We start from the raw sequence: 21,478 nt of genomic DNA, 5'->3' as shown, positions 1-21,478 counted from the left end.
TAAAACTTCGGTGATTCCATCTAAAGGCTGGTTTACATTCTGGACTTATTCTCCTTTTTAGAAGCTTTGGACCTTTTCTCCGACGTCAGACTGCATGGCACATCCGTTTCTTGCAACAGGTTGGTTTTGCTCTCGTTCCGGCTTTTCAAGTTTATTATTCAAGTTGTGGTTGAAGATGCAAATAATTTTTCGAGTTATGAAAAAGGTCGTGGCAGGTCGCTCGCTTGGGATTGTGTTTTGATTTATTTATTTCTGTAGGCTGGCCACGACTTTCGTGGTCGTTGACGCCGGAAATATGCTTCTATCTGAAAAATAACTTGAATCGAAGTAAAATTATCAAAGAACATTTCCAGGAAAAGGCAGTAATAGAATGATTAAGACGTGATATATATATATATATATATATATATATATATATATATATATATATATATATATATATATATATATATATATATATACTATATGTATGTGTGTATGTGTGTGTGTGTGTGTAAAGTGTTTGTATACTGCGTGTAGGCGTAAATATATCCGTAGGCGTGTTTTTTGTTTTTTTCATCTGCTTGTAAGTTTACTTCCTCCACAGGATTTGTGCCCTTCGAAAGAATAGAATTCACAGACTTTTATTTGACTTCAGCTTTATATGTGGAAAGGTTTCTCCTAAATAAGTCTTAGGAAGGTGTTTTTAAATTGTAAGAATATTATCATGCCCTCATATAACTTTGATCCAGCAGACTGAACCTGTGACTGAAAAAGTTCAGTACGAGCAAGTGTTAGAACATATTATTATGATTATAAAATAGGATCATTTAGTGATAGACTACTACTACTCATGAGGTTCATTTTCATTTCTTCGGGTTTTGGCGTCAATTCCCTCGTATCTGTTCCTCCAATATTTTGATTCAAAGGCGGCTTCGACAATGGCAGATGAATGTGCATCCCAGTTTCGTCATCATACAAGAAGATAGGCACGTGACAAGCTTCTGGCAGTGAACTCACATTCCGTAAAGACGTCTTGACCTTTAATTCACTTATATTTTACTTTTTATCAGTCGCTGGTTGGGTTCTTTGCATAGGCAAGTCTTGTCTCGGAATATCAACGTTGATTATGATTTTTTTTCCTCACGTCAAGCTAATAATTTCTGAGTAGTGAGAGTTAAAATTTTAATATATCTTAGAGGAAACACTGTTTATCTTTTGTTATCGATAATTGCTTTTATCTCTATGGCTCCATCGAAAGTCACTTAGATGATTCTTAATATGCCAGGTACACCATCGTTAAAATAATATTGACTGTTATGCATATCTGTCTTAGGCAAACATCAGTTAACTAATAAATAAATGAATAAATAAATAAATAAATGAAATGAAGTAAGTAGATAATTGAATAAATAAATAAATAAATAGCCATCAAGTCGAAGAGTAAGTGGTGTCGAAAATGTCCGATCCATTAGCTTGTATTTTATTATGACCCCAGTCTTCCATGTCCATTTAAGAATATCCTTTACCTCGGCCGACCTTTTCTGAAAGCGATTACTTTAGCCTTTAGTCAGAAATGATTTAAGTGGACAAAATGTACCCAGGGTATCCCTAAGACAGCTTTTCCTGGGAAAGGCTTTACTATTTTGAAAAATTCTTCCCATTTAGGAGTGGTCTTTTCATTTAGAAGTGACCTTCAACGAGAGAGAGAGAGAGAGAGAGAGAGAGAGAGAGAGAGAGAGAGAGAGAGAGAGAGAGAGAGAGAGAGAGATTTGTTTTAGCATTGGGGGATGACTTAATGTACCTTTGGTTACAAAATGAATGCACTGGAATTTTTGATGCGTAATTTGTATTAATTACCAGGCGGCTCTTTAATCTCTGTTGACAATTAGTGTAGCTGGTAATGTATGTTGGTAGAATAACCGCACGCACATCAGAGAGAGAGAGAGAGAGAGAGAGAGAGAGAGAATGTAACATCAAGCTGCAGACTCAATTACTAACCTCCCTTTCAGCATTTTGGTTTAATAATTATTACTGTGCATGTAGTGGATAGTGCGTAACTGTATTGTATGCTACACGTCCCATTAATGGTGATGAAGCAATTTGGTTTTGCGTATTCCGTTGTCTGAAGGCTATTACAGTTTCCGGATCTGAGTTCAGGTAAGTAGCCTACCATTAATTCTTTATGATGCTTTTGCGAATTTTCTCTCTCTCTCTCTCTCTCTCTCTCTCTCTCTCTCTCTCTCTCTCTCTCTCTCTCTCTCTCTCTGTGTGTGTGTGTGTATGTGTTTGTGTTACCGTTACTTGTTTTAAAATTGCTTTAAAAAGCGTTGTACGTAGGTGTGTTTATCAGGAAGATATTTTGATGTCAAATTTTAGCAGTGTTCTGTACAGATTTTTCGAGAATTTGACTCAAATAGCCATCTTATACCTGTAATTGAAACACTGAAAAATTCTTCATGCTGTCATAATTATGAAAAATTGCAAGTTTATTTTGTGAATAAAATTAGAATGGCGCGTTGAAATTGAGGGAAATTTTTAAGTACTTCATAAAATCTAGAATCAGTAAAGATAGTGTCTCAAAATATGCACAGACGCTGAGTTATTGATTAAAAAGATCATGACATCTCATAACATTTGTCGCATATGTAAACCGTGTAGATTGGACCTGAAGGTCGAGGCAAAATTTTTTTCGTAAGATAGACTTGCGTTTATTTCGGTTAGGCACTCATCATTATGAGCAACTAGTTCTATATTTGGGAGGGCTTATTTTCTGAAAGAAATGGGCGTTTTCATTGCGATACTCTACCTCTGATTTGAGAGTGGTGCGATGCCTCATTTGAACTGAGTCGCTTTACCGCTGACATCTATGTTTAGAATGAATAGTGCCTATTTTTAAAAACCTGTCTTTCCCAGAAATAATTTTATCATCACATTTGGCGACGATGGAAATTTTTAACCGAAGCCGTATTCTAAAAGGTGTTGTAATTGAATGACTAGTTTGGCTTCTGGTTGGTTTGAGATTAAACTGGCTTTATGCCAATGTTGGCCCTTGCCGTAGGTGGCCCCTAAGTGCAGTCAGGTGCTAATGTTATAAAAGGTGTTTCAGTGGACCTGTGGACTCATCCAAGTCACTGAGAAGAGCTTCGTTTTAGTTTTTCGGTGCACTGACACTACCATGGCCAAGAAAAAAAGGTCTCCTCATTTCCCCCCAAATCCCCCATGTAGGCGGAACTTTGTCTACCTCCTTATTGCGTCAGCAGGTGAATTGTCGTAATGAGCAGGTACCTCTGAGATACGTCATCGCCTACGTAGTTACCCCAGGTGGGAGGCGACTCCCCCCAGTTGGGTAGACCTTGTCTCTCTTGGCCTTGGACACTACAATGAATACTCGTTGTCTTCAAATACATATTTATACGAGCGCAGATAGACTGGGTTGCTGATGATTTTTGTTCCTTTTCAGAGATTCTAGTATTATTTCCGTATATTTTAGAAAAACTGTAGCTGACAGATGACACTTTAGGTCTTTCATTGGTTTTTTACACGTGGCTTGTTTCAAACTGAAAGATTCTCTCTTTCATTTAGAGCACCCACTAGTTTGTACCTGACACAGAAGTGACAATAACTCCATCGAAAATAATACTATTCCTTCATATTTATAGACAAATGACACCATTATTATTATTATTATTATTATTATTATTATTATTATTATTATTATTATTATTATTATTATTATTATTATTCATAAAAATCTCACAATAGTGTGAGTCACTAAAATGTTGAAGAAATCCACAATGGTGTCAATGTGAATCTACCCGATTCTCCTTCTCAAGGATTTCTCCACCATTATTATTATTGTTATTATCATTATTATTATTATGATTATCCCTTCATCTCGTGTGAAATATAATGCTCCTGCCTAAGTTTGTGCTAAGATAGAACCGTATGGTATCTTGAATAGGTGAGCTAAACTTGTAGTAGCTTAATGTGTTGCATGAAGTTTCGGAGTCTCAGATTTTGACTACCAATTATCAAAATGAGAGATACTGTTTATCTTATAACTTACTCAAAAATTTGTTGCAGTCTTATATATATATATATATATATATATATATATATATATATATATATATATGTGTGTGTGTGTGTGTGTGTGTGTGTGTGTGTGTGGTATGTGTGTACGTCTGTGTAGGTTAGAGGGACAGTATGTAAACGACTACTCTTCATTCATTATCTTATGCATAGTTCATGAAGCTATAACATTCCTCTGCCCTAGCACTTAAAATGATTTGCATTAAATTGAGTTCATATTTTCATCATTTATTCTTAGGATAAATTCTCTGGTGTGTTATTAATATCAGAAGCGTGTTATGCATTAGCTAGCTGCTTTTAGCGTCAATTCTCCGAAGTCTTAACAGTTTTAGCACAAAATCCCTCTCTGGCAAAATAATTCGCGCCGACGTCCTAATCGCAATTTCGCGCGGAAAGTGAAAAGCGCGTAGAAAAATTGACGCCCGCTTTAAATAAAAATTGAGCCCCACTTTTATTTCCCGCGGCCATCGAAGCGTCGGAAAAAGTCCCACTGCCCCTTTAAGCTAATCATATTCCATTACAGTAAGGCAGCACGAGATCTTCTCATAAATTATGATATCGAACCCGATCGGGTTACCAACGCGTGGCGCGTGGGGACTGCTCCCCCTCCCCCACCTCGTGTTATCTGATCCTCAAAGGATCGCCATCTGTCAGGTATCCGTTCGGCTGCGTCATATTTCCAAGCTCCTTCCTTTTGTTCTTTTTTTAGTTGCTTGCTTTTGCTGTTCTGCGTAATGTATTTTTTTTTTTCTGGTATCAGGTTCACTGTAATTTGTTTGTAGGGAGCATTTTTTTTGTCATAGTATGCTTTTGCTTTCTTCTTTTCCGTCGGCCTGGCGTCCACTGTAGTTTGTGCGTGTTTTTGTGTGTGTATGTGTGTGTGTGTGTTTTGTTTGTTTGTTAGTGGCCTATCTATATTTCGGTTAGTATATTTGCCCTTCAATGCTGTTTGTGTTCTAAATACTGTGCATAATGATGTATTACACTTTGTTGTGCTTTCAAGAATTAATTGCTTGTTTTATATATGTATATATGTTACAGGGAATACGTGTAATCAGGAATTACGCGTAATCACTAGGGAATATGTGTAATGACCAATTCCCCTGGGAACATTTGATCCCCGAGGGCTAGTACTAAACACGGCAAAACAGTGATTTATCTACCCAGTTTTGCCGTGTTTAGTACAAGCCCCTGGGAGGTCAAATGTGTTTTGCCGTGTATAGTACTAGCCCCTGGGGGATCAAATCCACTTAGGGACATTTGATCACCCGGGGCTAGTACTATACACGGCAAAACACATTTGACCTCCCAGGGGCTTGCTACTAAACACGGCAAAACTGGGTAGATAAATCACTGTTTTGCCGTGTTTAGTACTAGCCCTCGGGGATCAAATGTTCCCAAGGAATTGGTCATTACACATATTCCCTAGTGATTACGCGTAATCCCTGATTACACGTATTCCCTGTAACATATATATGTATATATTTTATATATATATATATATATATATATATATATATATATATATATATATATATATATATGTATATATATATACTGTATATTATGTATATATATATATATATATATATATATATATATATATATATATATATATACTGTATATTATGTATACATATATATATATATATATATATATATATATATATTTATATATTATATATATCTTTTATTTATATATATAGATATAGATATAGATATAGATGTATATAGGTACATAGACAGACAGATATATAGAGCAATGAACGTTTGAGTTTAGCATTTATTGTGAATGTAATCCCCATGAAGGCCTCTGCAAGTTAGGTAGGAACCTTCCAAATTATCGAATTGCGTTTCACTTCATAATAGAAATATGCAAATTGCGAAATTTACTTCTTTATTATCTTATTTTATAATTTCTAAGATTTCTATTTGTTAATAACACGATAAAATGCAGTATCACACAAGGTTGTGAGAAGATTTGTACTGTTTCATATTTTATTTGACAACATAGTTATATTAACGATAATTGTTATATGTAGGGTAATAACTAAATATGTTGTTGAGAGATGCAGTTAAAGTGAAATTTTTCGAGGCCAGACTATTGAAAAATACGAAATTAAAATCAGGATTATTTACGTAAATTTCGTGGCAAAAAAAATCTGATTGGCTTACATTTTAAAAAACGAAAACTTTATTGTTTGTGAAAAACTGGGTAAGTGAATGAAGGCAGGAATAAATTCGTCTATGAATATAGAAAAATAAATAGATAAATGAGAAAATTTATTAGACAAATTTTAAAATAACCCATAAGATGTTCATCACGTCCTATGAGTTGATTTTTTGAGTAATAAAAATATAAATTGATAAATGAAAAAATATATTAGAAAATTTTAGAATAACCTAGAAACATTGATCAGGTCCTACTATTGATTTTTGATAATATAAAATTCACTTATAATTGAGACAAAATTTATTGGAAAAAAATTAAAATAACTCAGAAAATGTTCATCAGGTCCTATGAATTGATTTTTTTTATAGAAAAATAAGTAGATAAATGAAACAAAATTTATTAGCAAGATTTTTGAATAACCCAGGAAATATTCATCAGGTCCTATGAATTGATTTTTTTTTTACTTTTTTGTTTTTGTTGTAAATAAATAAAAAATGAAACAAGCACAATACTCGAGTCGCGTTTGTGCGTCATAGTGGCTATGACGTTTGGTTGTTTTTAGCGTTAGGTGGTTGTAGTTGTAGATCTGGTAGTGGTGGCCAGCGTTAAGTGTGTTGTTGCTGCAATGCGGGACACTACTATTTCTCTCTCTCTCTCTCTCTCTCTCTCTCTCTCTCTCTCTCTCTCTCTCTCTCTCTCTCTCTCTCTCTCTCTCTATGAATGGTCACACGTTACGTTCATTGATTTGGTTTTGTGTTTAACTTCACTAAGTGACTGAGTTCGGTGTACATGTATATATGTATATATATGTAAAGCATATATACAGTATATATATATATTATATATATATATATATATATATATATATATATATATATATATATATTTATGCATAGAATACTTAATTGAAATACGGTTTAATAAACATGTTTATTGATCATTATCACCGAAAAGAAGAGATAATTTTCCATGAAATATCTTTTCTTGGTGACCTCATTCTCTGACATTTTAATGTAGTTCACATGTCACATGTCAGGGAGTTCTGTCTGTTATTTATTTATTTATTTATTTATTTTATTTATTTACTTATTCATTCATTTGTTTATCTTCCTTTCATCGCTGTGAGTGATTGCATGCATGCGTTTTCATCAATCTTTCCAAACGGAATAAATCTGTAATTACTGTTATTCTTATTTTTGGTATTCTTCTTCTTCTTCTTCTTCTTCTTCTTCTTCTTCTTCTTCTTCTTCAGAGGATTACCTTTTATAGGCTCTCCCTTCCCCCTATTTGCGGGATTTCCTCCTATTTACCAGTCTTGAAAAAGTTATTCTCGTCCTGAACATCCCTCCTAAGACGAATTTCAAGGAAGAAAACTTCCCGTCGAGGACAGAGGGAGAAGAAGAAGAAGGCTCTTTGGAGAGACAGACCCTCCCTCCCCTACCTCCTCCCCCCCTCCCCCCTCTCTTCCTCCACACCTCCCCCAAACCTTGTCTTCTACGACAAAAAATATAATCTCCTCTGGAGCATTTTCTAGTTAAAGCTTCATCCAGAAGAGGAAGAAGAAGGGACCTTGCCGTAGATGAAAACATTTTCTCGGTAATGTTATTTGCTTGTCAGATTAATGTCCGAGAGATGATATTTCCCCCCCCCCTCTGGAAGTGCTTATGGGTCACCGCTCCCCCGCAGAACGAGATTCCTAAGGAACGTATTGATATTTTTTTGTTTCCAGCAAATGGTTAGAGTATTTATATTTTTCCCTGTTTTATGTTTTATTCCCCTTTTTATATTTTTTTATCATCTGATAGTTTTGGATTATGTATTTTCTATTCCTTTTTTATTCTGTCTTATCATCTGATACTTTTGTGTTGTGTTATCATTAGATAGTTCTCATAAGGTTGTGTATGAATTCAGTAAAGGGACTAGTTTGTTGTTGGTATCCACACTAAAGTAATTTTGTTCATTTGTATGAACATTTTTTAGAGATTTTGTGCTGGAGTTCTCCTGTAACGAGATTCCTGAGGAGCCGTACTGACATAATAAGATGACTGAATATTCGTACCGCCATTCTTGAAGTCATTTTTAGTCATTTTAAAACGCATCTTCGGGAATATCCCCAGGTCAATCCGAATCTTCAGCGAAGAAACGGCTAAAAATTACTATTGCCTAGTCCCCATCTCTTTTACATGTCAATAGCCCATACACATCCTTTCTAAATTTATTCTTATTCAGCAATATCATCAGGTAGTTCCCACTATAAAGTGCTTTAGCTTTGTTAAGTGAATACAAAGGATTGTAAAGGATTTTAGCTTTAAGTGAATATAAAGGATTATAAAGGATTTTAGCTTTAAGTGAATACAAAGGATTATAAAGTACTTTAGCCTTAAGCGAATATAAAGGATTTTAGCTTTTAAGTGAGTATAAAGGATTAGGAGGGATTTTAGCTTTTAAGTGAGTATAAAGGATTAGGAGGGATTTTAGCTTTGTTAAGTGAATATAAAGCATTATAAAGGTTTTTAGCTTTAAATGAATATAAAGGCTTATGAAGGATTTTAGCTTTGGTATGTGAATATGAAGGATTATAAAGGATTTTAGCTTTGTTAAGTGAATATAAAGGATTAAGCTTTAAGTGAATATAAAGATTTATAAAGAATTTTAGCTTTGGTATGTGAATATGAAGGATTATAAAGGCTTTTAGCTTCAAGTAAATATAAAGGAACATAAAGGATTTTAGCCTTGTTAAGTGAAATATAAATGATTATAAAAGATTTTAGCATTAGGCGAATACAAAGGTGTTATAAAGCTTTTAGCTTAGTTAAGTGAACATAAAGGATTATAAAGGATTTCAGCTGTGAGTGAATATAAAGGATTTTAGCTTTTTTTTTTTAGTAAATATAAAGGATTTTAGCTTGAAGTGAATATAAAGGCTTATATAGGATTTTAGCTTTATGTGAATATGAAAGATAATAAAGGATTTTAGCTTTGTTAAGTGAATATGTGGAATTAAAGAGGGTTTACGACAGTTTCCGAGTATTAAGTGTCGAGATCGACGGGAAATTCGCAACCCGCATGTTGCTTCCTACTTCGATTCTCAGCTTCATTAGTCCTTTGGGTTCCATCGCCAAGAATGGTGGCAGTTTCGCTCGTTTTCTGGATTTGGTAGCATTATTATTATTATTATTATTATTATTATTATTATTATTATTATTATTATGACGGCCGTTTTGCTGGATTTTTCTGGATCATTGTTTTGTTGCTCTTATAATTTTTCCTGTACGTATTAAATTTTCTGTTATTTTAAACATTCAAGTATTATTATTATTATTAATATTATTATTATTATTATTATTATTATTATTATTATTATTATTATTATTATTATTATCGTCACTAATGTCGTCAGCAATAAGATTTTGTCACAATATCGAAAAGGTATTGTGGATTTCTCTGTTTCTATGTATTTTTCGTAATCATTATAATTTTCATTATTGTTCCCATTTTTTCGAATCATTATCAACAACAACAATAATACTTTACCGTAAGATAATTAATAATATACCATAGATTTCTTTGAAAAAACAAAATTTATATAAACATAGGGATTAGTTTTCAACAATAATTGGCTATTTTGAAAAAAAATAAAAAAATACCTTGATAATGACCTGAATTATATGGAGCAAATTTTGATGAAAATAGAATTAGCTACGGGTATTGTTCACTCAATTTCGTTTAAAGAAACATATAGGCCTGTCAAGTATAGAGTCATAGTGTCAGGTTTTTAATAGTGATGGAATGAACTATTGCAGATTAATATTTTCAATTTGCAGTGGAATGTAAACGTGTAAATCAAAGGTCTGGGAAATCCTGCCAGTAAGTTTGAACTCTGTAAACGCAACAGTAGGGAGTGATGAGCTTAGTAAATTACTAATGAAATAGAGTTGCTCTCTCTCTCTCTCTCTCTCTCTCTCTCTCTCTCTCTCTCTCTCTCTCTCTCTCTCTCTCTCTCTCTCTCGCCAAAACATAACGTCAGACTAGAATTAATTCAACAAATTTTGATGACGTTTCGCGTCTTGAATAAACACCCAGTTTAGAGATTGCTCGTTACGACGGTACCTGTTCATTACTAGAGAAGGAAACCAGCTTAAATATTAATGATTTTGCGAAAAAAGTTTGTGGAAAGCTTAAGAATGTGATTTGAATCTGTCTCTTGGCTTAGGGATTTGTGTGCCCTGATCCGGTTGGTTATCGAATTTCAGATTAAAACAAGATAAAGTTACGTTTGCTTGCACTTTATTCTCAGTCTTAAATCCTCTATGTTGAGGATTTCATGAAAACTCTGAAAGAAGTGTTTTTATGAATTTAGTTTTTTAATTAGAGGGTTTATTTGATTTTAGTTTTCACTCGTACATTGAAATTTTATATCTGATATTTATTACCCTTTTCCATTAATTCCCCCACCCAGAAGTTATTTCCCCAAACCAGGTTATTTCCCCCACCCAGAAGTTATTTTCCCCACCCAAAGTTATTTTCCCCACCCAAAGTTATTTTCCCCACCCAGAAGTTATTTTCCTCATCCAGAAGTTATTTACTCCACCTAAAAATTATTTCCCCCGCCCAGAAGTTATTTCTCCCACCCAGAAGTTATTTCTCCCACCCAGAAGTTATTTCCCCCACCGAGAAGTTATTTCCCCACCCAGAAATAATTCCCCCACCTAGAAGTAATTTCTCCCACCCAAAAGTTATTCCCCCACCCAGAAGTAAGTTCTCCCACCCAGAAGTTATTTCCCCCACGCAGAAGTTATTTTCCCCACCCTGAAGTAATTCCCCCACCCAGAAGTAATTTCTCCCACCCAAAAATTATTCTCCCTACCCAGAAGTTATTTCCCCCACAAAGAAGATATTTTCCCCACCCAGAAGTTATCTCGCCCCCGCAGAAGTTATTTCCCCCAAATAGAGGTTATTTCTCCCTCCCAGAAGTTATTTCCCCCACCTAGAAGTTATTTTCCCCATTCAGAAATTATTTATCCAACCCAGTAATTATTTTCCCCACCCAGAAGTTATTTCCCCCTCAGAGGTCAGTTTCCCCACCCAAAAGATATTTCCCCCCACCCAGAAGTTATTCCCTCACCCAGAAGTAATTTCTCTCACCCAGAAGTATTCCTTTTTTATATCCCTTATTTCTCTTCCCCGTCTTCCATAATAAGTGAACAAAAGCCTCGACACATATCAGTATTTTGCTGTGAAGGTCAGTGACGGACAAGGCCAGTCCATTAGAATTTGCCAGTTTCCGGAATCAGGCCCGAGTTGCGGGTTGTCACGATTTGAGGGAGGGGGAGATTAAGGTCAGGTATTAGCCCGGGGCTGTGCCCATTACGCTTGATTTCGTCCTCAACCCTGAACCTTCACGATGAAACCTTAGCTTCCCTGCATTGTGTTATGTGGTTATCGTAGTTATTATTTTCATTACTCACTACTGATGCTTTTCTGGTCTGTATTTCCGTTATAAGGAAACATGCAAATTTGTCTTTTTTTATTTCTTGACAAGTGCTGGAAAAAATGACACCAACATTATGTCAATAGTATAGTTCTCTTTCCTCATTCTAACTCCCTTTGTAGATTTCTTCTCCTCTACTTTCCTAAGCCTCCTTCCATTACTCATATCCTCTCTCTGCAGCTTCCATCCACCACGCTTCCGTATTTCGAAACTTTATCGCCGCCTCTTCTTGCCCGCTTCAATTACTGTCCATGTTTGCGATGTACGTAATGCCTCATTTCCATATCAGTCTCTGTACGAGTCTTTTCCTGTAACGCTTCTTGTACACCGAATGTAAAGGAAGTATGTTAAGTATATTGTGTGTGTTTGTGTGTGTGAGAGAGAGAGAGGTGGGGGGGTGCGTTTGTTGCGCATCGTTATGTGCCGCGGGAGGAAAGGGGGTCATGTTTGTTTTAACTGGGGTCGTCCCGTAATTTAGCGTCTGGTTATTATGGCGGATTAGACCGTCTAATTCTGGGAGAATTCGGATTCATCCTGGACTCAAGAGCAAGATAATTATAGCATCTGGGCATTACACCTTCGCGGATTATTATATTGGTCCGGATTATACGGCTTTTACGCATGCGAGAGAGGGAGAGGGTGGAGCTGCAGGGAAGAGATGTACGAGACAGGTCGGATTATTGATTGCGTAATTGTTTTTTGGTTATTACGCTCCCCCCTACCCCTCCCCCCATTTTGCGTTATTTTACTGGAAGGTTTACTTTGGTTTTATACGGTGTCTTTATATATATTTTTCGTTTATACCTTACGATTGGTTGAATCCAAAAATGTAATAATCGTTCTATATTAATGAGTGGAAGTTTCATACGAATAGGTTTCGCAAGTACGGCTGCCGAGCTGTAAACAGTTTTCATGAATGGAAACACATGAATGGAAATCACTATTATCTTCTTCTTCTTCTTCTTCTTCTTCTTCTTCTTCTTCTTCTTCTTCTTCTTCTTCTTCTCTCTTTTGGCAACCAGTGACCGGAGTTTTTGTTTAAAGATTTGGCACAGTACAAAACAAACATAATTGGATTTAATCGTCGTGATTACAGCATCGTGTAGGACAACTTGTGGTGCCAGTGTCTTGATGCCATATGAACACTATGTACATAATTTCTTCAAAACACTTATTATACATTTTTAAACAATAAATGAGCAGGATGATAAAATATTCTATAAAAAAATCTATTTTTTTTTTTATCCGTCTCTCCATGAAAGACGTAGACAAAATTGCAGGGACTGATAAAATAGAAGGAAAAGGATTCTGAGGCAATCGGGCAGTTTGGAGTTTTGTAATGTCGAGTTTCAAGTTTAAATGGCTCTTGGAAAGCGCCTGCTGGTATGGTACGTACCTGGTATCGCCATAAAGACGTTTTACGATGTCCGACATTGGTGCCAACAGAACACGGGATGATCGTGGGACGTATATCCTTAAGGTAAAGTGATTTAGTTGAAGATTGGGATGTTTGTCCACACAAATATGACATTTTTTCCTCACAGTGGGATATGCAGTATAATGTTCATAGTCGTAAATTATCGTATCGATTCAGTGCTCAGTTTGATTAAGTTTTCCTACCAAGATCCATGATTTCGTAGCTGGTAAAGTTTACATCTCCATAAAGCGTAAAGAAAGAAAAAAACAAATAGCAAAAGCTTCAGTAGAGCACTATAACAAAGCGCAAATAGAGCAGGAGAGTGAGGAGGCTGTCTGACAGAAGCATAAAATTGGATCCCTTTTCTCTCCAGAAGTGGTCTGCTCTCTAGAATTTTGCATATTTTGTTTAATGCAGTTATATATTGGCCATAAATAATGGTTTTATTTTTGTAAATCTTGACCAGCTAGACCATAGTTTTTAGCAGAGTAAAATCTGTGGGCATCAAGACTGGCGATGCAATACAGTAATGCTTGAAACACTTAGCATTAGTGGAATCCTTTTGCTCATAAAACTTTTGATGCTTTCGTATATAAGCCAGAGGAGATATTTTTGCGTTTTTTTAGGGAATGTGTTTCACTGTGTCCTTTTTTTTAATATTACACCAGCAAAATGTCGCGCTGAGGGATGGCAAGTACAATTAACGTTGTAAGATTTTAGCAAAAAAATATGAATTATAGTCCACGCAAGAATGACACTTCTCTTATTTCTTGTTAACATGGGAACTGTTTGAAACTGTTCAAGCGTATTATCCTTGTTGTTGTTTTTGATTGAGCTGGCGTTATGCCAGCACGGGCTTTTGCTCACAGGGCATCCAGTAGGTTAAGTGTCATTCAATGATTTGAAGTGAAAAAATGGTCATAAATCACATTGTCCATTTTTTTTTTTATTATTTTACTGCCGAAGTAACAAGATATTTTAATTACAATAGTGTCACTAAATAAGCCAAAATAATTAAATTTCTAACAGAATAACAAAATTGATCGAATGATTTTGAAAACGTATTTTATTTATAATGCTCAAAGTTCGGCTTCCTCGTGATGGCCACTTGTCATTGCAAAGCAGTTACCAAGTCTTAGACGGAGAAAGTTTTATGACTTCAAGGGGTTTTTATAAGGCGAGCTTGAAACTTCATTTTAAAAAGAATTTAGCGATATTTTGACCGCCGCTCCTATCTTTACTTTTGTCTTTTTTTTTTTTTTGTAATTCTCATAACAGATTTTAAGGACATTTTATTGCATTCTTGATTTACCACCGTCATCCTTGTTAATTGACATAACTCGGATCTTTATCCCGACTACGTTCAAGGACTCTCTCTCTCTCTCTCTCTCTCTCTCTCTCTCTCTCTCTCTCTCTGGCTTGTCAGATGTTATCAAAATACCATGAACACTCCCGAGCACGAATGACGTCACGCGTCATGCGGAGGGGTTGACCGTTGGTCACAATTGGCCATTGTAATGTCTCCAGCTGTCACCACCTGGGCAGTCCGGGACAGGTATTGTGGTCGGCACCATTTTTGCTCCCTTTTCCACGCCATTGTGCCTCTGTATCTGATGCTGAAAGGTTATTTCACTAACCTTGGAGTTGCTTGGGAAGGGGAAGAGTTCGTGGGTGGGGTGTCTGAAGCAAGAGCGCCGATGAAACGAGTTTGAATTATAACATTTATGTAGGAAATATAAGATGGTGGTTTTGTTTGGTTGGGAGGGGGAGGGGCTGATGGAGGGAGAAGCAGGGGGTGGTTTTTGTTTATACTGTCGTTTTCTTTATTTCATTTAAGTTTTCTTGAGGAGTGATGCAATGAAATTGAAGGTGATTATACATGTAATATGGTATTACATGAGTATATATATATATATATATATATATATATATATATATATATATATATATATATATATATATATATATATATATTATATATATATATATATATATATATATATATATATATATATACGTATATGTATATTATTACTTTAAGTACTTGCATTATTTATAATTAATTTTCATTAAAACTGCATAATTACTTTCCAGTGAAAAAGATTGAAAGGCAATTAACTTACCCTATAGGCTTCCACAGAAAAAGTTATATGAAAGGTTCAGAGTGAAAGAAAAAAAAAAAAAAATGTATATATATATATATATATATATATATATATATATATATATATATATATATATATATATATATATATATATATATATACAATTATTACGTTAATGAGAAATTCATAAATAATTGTAAGCCAAAATAATGAGTGCAGAGAATTGAAAGGCATAACAGATAAGTATGGTTCAGTGCACCGTCAGTTAAGGGAATTTTAACCTAAAACTGTGGATTGAGTCTGGTTTAGTGAGCACCCTTAAATGAATCATCTGTTCTTTATTGTTCTCTGACAATCTTAACGTTACATTACCTCAAAAATTTTTTCCGAAACGTATAGTATATAAATCTGATTGAATTTCAAGATGATTTTCTTAAATATAATAATAATAATAATAATAATAATAATAATAATAATAATAATAATAATAATAATAATAATAATAATAATAATAATAATAATAATAACAGTTATTTTTAATTCTTGTAAAAATTAACGCTATGACAAGAATTTCGTAATCTAATATAGTAGCTTAAGTCTTTTTTGTTATTGTTGCTAATAAGCTTTTCTTTTCTTGCAGGTAAGTGGAGCAAATTGGTGTGACTCGACGGGGGCGCTTGAAAGTCTTCAGGTAACTCGGCGCTGTGCCTGTTCTGTTCGTGTTCTCTTCTTGTTCTCTTCTTGTTCTCTTCTCATGGGGTCGTATTGCCTTGACTGAATTGCCTGAGTAATGCTGAAATAGAGTAGGGTTTATGTGTACAGTTGGGAAGTGTTTCAATTTGACCTTTTTTCTTTCGGGAATTCTTGATTTAAGTTCATTAGTTCCTTGCTAGACTTTGACCAGATTTACACAGTTTAACGTCACATCAACGAATAGTTTTATACCCGCAGTTACCAGCCTGTGTTTACTCCATTTTGAATTTATGTACCGTTTGCTTTTCTCTGCCTCAGTTTCAGTTTAAACCTCAATTAAATTTCAAATATCGAAACATTAGTTGAAATTTCTCTGTAAGAATCAGTGAAACTTACAATGTGATTTTAGATTTCTCTTCAACTCTCATTCCAGTAGCCTTTTTTAAAAGCCATTTTTAAATATTGCAACCAGATTTCCGTATTTGTTTCTTGTTTTCAATTTGATTTGATCTCCAGTAGTATCTGTATGTTTGAATTGTGATTTGAATTTATGCCAGAACTCAGTCTTTCGAGTTGAAGGTGAAGGGGATTACCTGCTTTGTACTTCAACAAAGGGAGTGGCTAAGGAAGCCTAATCCATGAGGATTCACAGAAATAACCTTTATTTAATAAGAGTGTAACGCCGCTTCCCAACCATACCTGCTCTTTCCTACCCCCCACCCTCTTCTCAAGCATATCATCCATAGTCAGGCTTTATAGAGATAAATGTTCATCGCTTGTGTGATGTATTTCGTGTCATGTTTATAATATTCGTGGCATGAGCTTCAAAGAAAACGGGCAGTGTTTGGATGATTTAGAATGTTGATGATTGATAAATGGACAGAAATAAGAGCGCGTGCATTCTCTCTCTCTCTCTCTCTCTCTCTCTCTCTCTCTCTCTCTCTCTCTCTCTCTCTCTCATATGTTTCATATTTTTAACACATCCTTTATAATAAACAGACAATATTTGTTTACCTTTCGGCATAAATCTATTAATGGATATTTGAACTAAACCAGGTGTTTCGCTTTGGGCATATGTATATTTAGTTCTGCCAGAGTCATAAATTACCACTAGATTATTTTTTTATTAGCTGCCTTGAAATCTTTACAACAAAATAATATTCCATTATGGGTCTTAAAACACTCAATTGCTTCGGAGTTGTAATATTTATTTTTAGTGATTTATTTGAGATTTATTACCTTTTTTTGTCTTTAAATTGTGGTTTTCAATACTACCGCAAAGTTGATAAATTACATCCTCGTGATTGATGGTCGTTAAATTTGCAAGATTAATATTTGGTTGTTGAATTTGGTTACCGTTAGCCAGGGGTTTGAGGGATGGGGGGCGGCGGCCGGTTTCATCCCTTATACTGTACTGTCAGGAGTTAAACACCTGGAATATTTATTTATAACAGTCAGCAATTTTACGTCAGCCGTGCATTTGCAGTTTTGCAAGCGAAATGGCATACCTTTTTAATTTTTTTTTTTTTGAAAGATACAAGATTTTTATCGTAATTTAGTGTTTGACCCTCTTTGTGGTCTGTTGAAGGTTCACTTCTGTACTTCCTGAATGGTCTTCCATATTGCTTATTAGATCACCAAAAAAAAAAAAAAAAAAAATTCCCAAGTGCCTTTTAACTTAGATATCGGTGTTTGAAGGGATAACACATGCACGCACAATGTAGTGGATTTCCTTTAAAACAACGTTGAATCGCGCGGTGAGAAGACCACCGCTCCGTAGGTGAATAGTACAATGTTACGCAACGGATGAGAGAAGGAACTCGCGCCTTACATCTGCCCGGCTAGCTCAGTCGGTAGAGCACGAGACTCTTAATCTCGGGGTCGTGGGTTCGAGCCCCACGTTGGGCGACTCTGTTTTGCGTGCCGTGAGTTGTAGAAAATGATTTTGATTTACGTACTTTGCGGTAGAAATTGGAAGAGCTAATGAAATCTTAATCCAGCTCAACTTTTGTTGTTGATCATGGGATCTTACGGGGCTTTCAAAATGTCGCAGTGTTCGTGAGTATATTATTGAAAATAATTATTTAGTTGGAAATTCACAGAGACCCTTTCCGTCACGCGGCATTGGAGGCGGTGGTGATGATTATTCGTTATACTCTTGAATAAAGATAATGAACAACAACAAAAATAAGGCTTAATTATTTAGTATACTGTGGACAATGCATGGAAAGAATTTGATGCAGAAAGTATGATAGTTAAAAGGAGGTTTGATTGAAAGAAAGTAGCATTGGCTAACACTAAGAATAAATTCTGTCGATCAGGAGTTACGTTATCTGAAATGTTTTCTGATAAACTGAAGAATGAAAGGTATGCTGTTGACCGTAGTCTGGTAGGGATCATTAGAATTTTTTTTCTTTAAAAAAAAACTTGTGAACCATGATAGAGTTACAGGTCTGGTACAAAAGTATGCCATATAAGTGTTGTGTCTTACTGACTGCTTCATATCCATGCCGTAAGAAAGAGAAGTTATTCAGTGAATAGAGCATTTAGTGGTATGAGTTTTTGCGTGAATGAAATAAGGAATTGGAGATGCATATAAATGAGACGATTCTGAGACTGATGAGTAAAAGTTTTCATGTATTTCGCAGAGAAGTGAGAATAAATTTAGCCAGGTTAAATTTATAAATGATAGATTAGTCACTTAATCATTTACGGCTTGTAGCATTATTGAAAACTGAAGGTTAATCATCTGTATTTAAGCCTAATTTTAAAAATTCTAGTGCCCCAGAATTTTAAAAATGTGTGAAAGTTTGAAGATACTTTGAAGCTGACACTATTGAATTTACACCTTGGTCATATCCCTTGCAGTTCTTCTTCATAAAAAAAAACTGCGTATAAAACATGTAAAAATAAAACATCCTCATGAAAAAAAAGTTAGTGCCTGAGCCAAGGGAAATTTCATTAAGTCGGGACGGAAGTTTGCCACCGACTGAGATCCAGTCTGCAGACTTTGGCGGAATTTTATTAGGAATTATAATGAACACATGAATTCCGATACTTCAGAATTTCATTTTCCTTTTATCCTTTTTCAGAGAGGGATGCCGGGTATGTCTGTCCTTTTAGAAAAATAGACTGTGAGGAAATTGCGATAGAGGATAATATTATTTTCTGAGTATCCGTACAGGAGTATCGATCTCATCGATAGCTCTTTGTTAAATACGTAGTGAATAAGTTAATCAACTGCTCTTTAAAAATTTGAATCTTTAACAAACAAAAATAAGAAGAAAAAAAAACCGGGAGAGTGACTTGACCAACAAAGACTTAAGGTTTTTCTCAAGACAAAGAAGGGAAAAGAGAGAAAGAAAAATTTTAGTAAAGAGAGAGAGAGAGAGAGAGAGAGAGAGAGAGAGAGAGAGAGAGAGAGAGAGAGAGAGAGAGAGAGAGAAGTGGAACCTGATGTAAGAAGCCGCCTCCTGTCCAAATCTCCCGTCCCAGACAGAAAGGGGAGAGAGCAATCCTAACAAGAAGAAGTGGAAATCCTTCGAACAGAGAAAACTAACGGAAGAAAAGGGGGTCTAATTGACTAATGGAACGCCGTAGAGTAGAATTCTTTACCTCGAGAGGCCTTTTAGGAATAAGATCAAGCCGCGTGCGGTGATTTCATTATGAAGAGCAGGTAGGTATGTTTGCCGGGATCATCGTATATTCATTGTAGATCAGATTACAAGGCAGGTAGGCTGAGGGGAATTGATTACATTGATGGCAGGGACTCTGTGATGTATTATCACCGCCCGAGGGGAAGCCATGGAGGCAGTGGGGAGGGGGGGAGGGGAAGGTGGGAGAGGTTGGGGGAAAGAGGGAAGGTGGGGAGGGGGCGAATACCCCTAGTAGGGAAGGACACGGTTACACTCTGGAAGGACCAAGGGAGAAAGTATGCAAGGTGAGATTCATATTGAGAGGGATGATATTGAAACTGTGTTTGACTGCTGAGATCGACAATTATATTTAAAGGTGTATGTGTGTGTGTATATATATATACATATATATACTGTATATATATAGTATACAGTTTGTGTATATATATGTATGTATGTGTGTGTATACGAGAATATGTATGTAATTTTTTGTGTGCATTCGTGTGGAAATCCTTTAATTCATTCTGTACTTAATGTAAATTTTGTTTTTGTTTCTTGTAGGCTTACATGAACTTCTGTTGTTCATTATCCTCTTACGTAAATAGTTTGTTCATTATACTTTTGAATTGTGCTGCTAACGCTGTTTAAACTTACTTAAAACGCCTTCGTTCACTTTAGTAGCATAAACTTACTTAAAACGCCTTCGTTCACTTTAGTAGCATAAACTTACTTAAAACGCCTTCGTTCACTTTAGTAGCATAAACTTACTTAAAACGCCTTCGTTCACTTTAGTAGCATAAACTTACTTAAAACGCCTTCGTTCACTTTGCTACTACCCTTATGCTTTTTGTTCACTGTGCTCATTCTTTAACGTCTTTTTATCAATCTTTTTACTCTTTCGTTAACTGAAAAGTTGTGCAATGTCTTGGACAGACGGATTCGTTATGATTTAGTTTAGAATTCGTTGTTGTCTATAAAATACTGGGTCGTTTGATTTTGCCCTAATTATTGTAGAATATTAATGCCTTCCAGCTTAACCTGGAAAGCAGTTCACCGTCAAACGGGTTTATGGCATTGGTAACTTATTTCCTTTCGTAAAGAATGTGGTGGATAATATTTTATTATCTCACAGCTTTTTATGAAAACTCTCTCTCTCTCTCTCTCTCTCTCTCTCTCTCTCTCTCTCTCTCTCTCTCTCTCTCTCTCTCTCAATATGCATGTTTGCATCTCCGTTGGCGATCAGTCTATTCACTTCTCTCTATGTATATATGTATGCATGTATGCGTCTATGTATTTATGCATCTCCGTTTATTGTGACGCTGGTGTATAGTTAAACAATCTCTCTCTCTCTCTCTCTCTCTCTCTCTCTCTCTCTCTCTCTCTCTCTCTCTCTCTCTGTATGTATGTATGTAAATATGTGTGTATGCATTCCCGTTGACGATCAATCTAGTCATTTTGACGCTGACTTGTAGCTGAATTCTCTCTCTCTCTCTCTCTCTCTCTCTCTCTCTCTCTCTCTCTCTCTCTCTCTCCCCAAAGCTCCTCCCCGTCCCATCTGGATATTCCTTTCAGATCCCTTTCTTCCTACTCGTGGATCAAATCCCCTCTTCTCTACTTGTACAACTTTTCCCTTTAGGCCTCAAGCATGCACAGAGGCTATGCCAACCCCCACCCCAAAACCCCTCTCTCCAACCCCCCCAACCCCCTTTTCCCTTTCTCTGTGTACTAAGCTCATATATCCCCCAAGTGGTTGTCATAGTAACGACGGGGATACTGCCTGAAGGTATTGCTATACATGCGCACATAGAAACTCTTTGCGTCAACTCTGTCTTTGTCAGTTAATTACTAGGAGGCTCGGCGCTGGAGTCAACGTAACCGAATTGATACGAT

The 21,478-nt window shown here is 35.6% G+C and overlaps 1 protein-coding gene and 1 non-coding gene across 3 annotated transcripts in view; both read left to right on the top strand.

Moving 5' to 3' along the window:
* LOC136848220 (caskin-2-like) overlaps positions 1–21,478 on the top strand; it is a 640,470-nt gene that overhangs the window by 203,393 nt on the left and 415,599 nt on the right. The gene's annotated exons all lie outside the window — the stretch shown is intronic.
* Positions 17,789–17,861, top strand: TRNAK-CUU (transfer RNA lysine (anticodon CUU)). The gene has a single exon. It is a non-coding gene; the product is annotated as a tRNA-Lys (tRNA).

The sequence above is a fragment of the Macrobrachium rosenbergii genome, chromosome 18, assembly GCF_040412425.1.
Source record: "Macrobrachium rosenbergii isolate ZJJX-2024 chromosome 18, ASM4041242v1, whole genome shotgun sequence".
Classification (NCBI taxonomy): Eukaryota; Metazoa; Arthropoda; class Malacostraca; order Decapoda; family Palaemonidae; genus Macrobrachium; species Macrobrachium rosenbergii.
This window is presented reverse-complemented; position numbering and strand designations above follow the sequence as displayed.